The sequence below is a fragment of the Sinocyclocheilus rhinocerous genome, unplaced genomic scaffold (assembly GCF_001515625.1).
Source record: "Sinocyclocheilus rhinocerous isolate Xijiao unplaced genomic scaffold, SAMN03320098_v1.1 scaffold409, whole genome shotgun sequence".
Taxonomy (NCBI): Eukaryota; Metazoa; Chordata; class Actinopteri; order Cypriniformes; family Cyprinidae; genus Sinocyclocheilus; species Sinocyclocheilus rhinocerous.
Genome location: NW_015635191.1, coordinates 269,827 through 272,699, shown reverse-complemented (window position 1 = coordinate 272,699; position 2,873 = coordinate 269,827). Strand labels below are relative to the sequence as shown.

The following is a 2,873-nucleotide window of genomic DNA, read 5'->3' as shown; positions in this document are numbered from 1 at the left end:
AAAGCAGTGTTAAGTCGCTGGGGTATATTTGTAGCAATAGCCAACAATACATTGTATAGGTTCTTTTATGCCCAAAATCATTAGGATATTAAGTAAAGATCATGTTCCATGAAGATATTTTGTACATTTCCTACCGTAAATCTCAACTTAATTTTTGATTAGTAATATGCATTGCTAAGAACTTCATTTGGACAACTTTAAAGGCGATTTTCTCAATATTTAGATTTTTTTGCACCCTCAGATTCCAGATTTTCAAATAGTTGTATCTCAGTCAAATATTGTCCTATCCTAACAAACCATACATCAATGGAAAGATTATTTATTCAGCTTTCAGATGATGTATACATCTCAATTTAAAAAAATTGACCCTTATGACTGGTTTTGTGCTCCAGGGTCACATATATCTTTAAATATTTTTTTTTCTGTTTTTATGTAAAAGTTTTATTAATTGCGTTGTTTTTGTCCGTTTTTATTTCTGCACCGGCTGCATCGCGCGCGCGACACACACACACACTTTCATAAATTTGTTCAATGCAAGCAAAAACAAATCTTATGACTAAGCAGTGCAGTACATTAGCTTTGTAAAATATATATATATCTTTTTTGCTGCTTTGCTGTCTGACACATTTGTTTTCAGCTGAGCTGTTCAGTGAAAATAGGAAAAAACTATGATATTTTTAGAGAACTGATAGCAGTTAAACCAGTGTTATTTTAGGATTATTGAGATAATGTTGTAGTTTTTGTTAACATTTTGAATTGTTTTTATTTTTTATATTTTCTGCTTACGTAGTGTTTTTTATTTATTTAGCTTTTACGCTAAATTGTGTTGGTTTTTGTCCTTTTTATAATTAGTTTGTTGTTTTTAAATACTTTTCTTTCAGTTTCAGTGATTTTAGTACATCAAGACAAATTAAATGAAAATGAGAAATATTGCTATGGGGAGTAGCTGAAATATATATATATATTTTTGTATTTTAAGTTAGCATTTATTTTATTTCAAGTAACAATTTTTTAATGGCTTTAGTTGTAGATGTATTTAACTATAATAACCCTGGGCTAAATGTCATTTATAAAATGACAACAAAAGCTCAAAAATGAAAAACTGTTTTTCATGTGGCAGTGAAATAATTCTCATGACTAAGCAATAAGGAAGAATTAATAACCTATGTGTATTTAGCCGATTATTTTAAGGTTTAATATAACCTGACAATCAAATATTTTTCAAAATAAAAGTTTGTTTACATACTACATGTACGTGTATTGTGCATATTTATTATATATATACACACACACACACATGTATAAATTAAGGAAAATATGTTCGATTTATACATAAAATATTTATATTTATAAATAATATAAATTATATACAAATATAAATATATGAAGAGTTTATTTGCAAAAACAGTTAACTCCATATGAAGAGTTTATTTGCAAAAACAGTTAACTCCGTTTTTTTTTCCATTTTGAAAAATCATGTTTTTTATAATGTTATCATATTTTTATTGTGTTAGTTAGCTGTATTTTTAGTTCTTTTTAACCTAATCAAAATAACCCAACTGCAATTTGAGATTAATTTGAATGCACAATGAAAAGTTCGTTTTTGCAAATTAACTCTTCATAAATACATATAAATATTTTGTAAATAAATATTAAATAATATATATAAATATTTTTTGCAGCCTACTTGCAGTGAAGCGCTGTGAAGTGAAACATCTACACTGCATGCACAGCTGGTAACTGATTCTAATGTAACCTGGATTTCATAATCAGATTCCAGAAATCAAGTACTATATATTAAACAGTAGTCAGAATACATGACCTAAAGTGAGTAACCTAGATTACGTTACTAACTAGCTGCACATCTGTAATCAGTAATAGACTGCAATTTGTAAGCAACCTACCCAGCTCTGACTGCAAGAAGTCATTATATGCTCAACTAAGCACTCTTTCTTTCTTTCTTTCTTTAGTAGTATTTTTATTACAGAAGCTGTCACCTGTGCTGGTCGCGTGATGACGTCACGACGTCCACCTGCAGTGAAGATGCGTTCATTGGTTCGCAAATGGACTTTAATGACTTACACTTACCCAGAAATAATAAAAGAAAACAGAATTGAACTCACTCCTGTAGATCTCTAGTGATCCACGTGAATCTGAAATCAAATTTTTTTTTTTAATTCAACTGAATTTCGTGATTTAAAAGACGCTAAACGGCCTCAAGTCTGTTTCTTGATAAAATAAACACCGACGAAAATCCGCTGTGACATTAAACCGGACTCACTATCGATACAAACAAACCGATTTATGCTGTTCCTCTGGTTAAACTGGAATCAAAACCGCGCGAGAGCAGCAGATGATCGTGTGTTTGTCTCACGTTATACTCACTCATGAATCACTGCTGCATATTTAAACCTCCGTCATAACCGTGTGTGTGTGTGTGCATCTTTCCCGCCGGCAGGTTTAATTCCACACCTGTGCTGTGCGTCACCTGACGCACGATCCCTGCGGCGACAGCGACACCCAGCGGCCGCTTACAGTCATTACACGCAGAACACCTGTGATCTGTGGATTTACAGGTTTTTTTTCAACTGCTTACACACTTTTTTTTTTTTACTTCACACTCAAATCCAACAATTGCACAAAATGCAAAAAGCCTCACATCTCTTGCAAAATGAAGCACTGCATTCAAAATATCACAAACACATCTCAAAAGCAAACATTTGCAAACACCTTTGCCGTAATATTAATTCCTGTTAGATTTGTGTGTTACACAGAGAACTGTGTGTTGTGTTTTGCAAAAAGTGTTTTATGAAATTGAAAACTGTGTCTAAGGCCGAGAATTAGTGTATGGTTTTGCAGATTTGGTGTGTGCT

General features: G+C 31.9%; 1 protein-coding gene across 1 annotated transcript in view; it reads right to left on the bottom strand.

Moving 5' to 3' along the window:
* LOC107746759 (formin-2-like) overlaps positions 1-2,469 on the bottom strand; it is a 13,327-nt gene extending 10,858 nt beyond the window's left edge. The window contains exon 1 of the mRNA XM_016561053.1: positions 2,386-2,469. The gene's annotated coding sequence lies outside the window, so the exon portion shown is untranslated. The remainder of the gene's footprint in view (positions 1-2,385) is intronic.
* Positions 2,470-2,873: the final 404 nt, after the last annotated feature.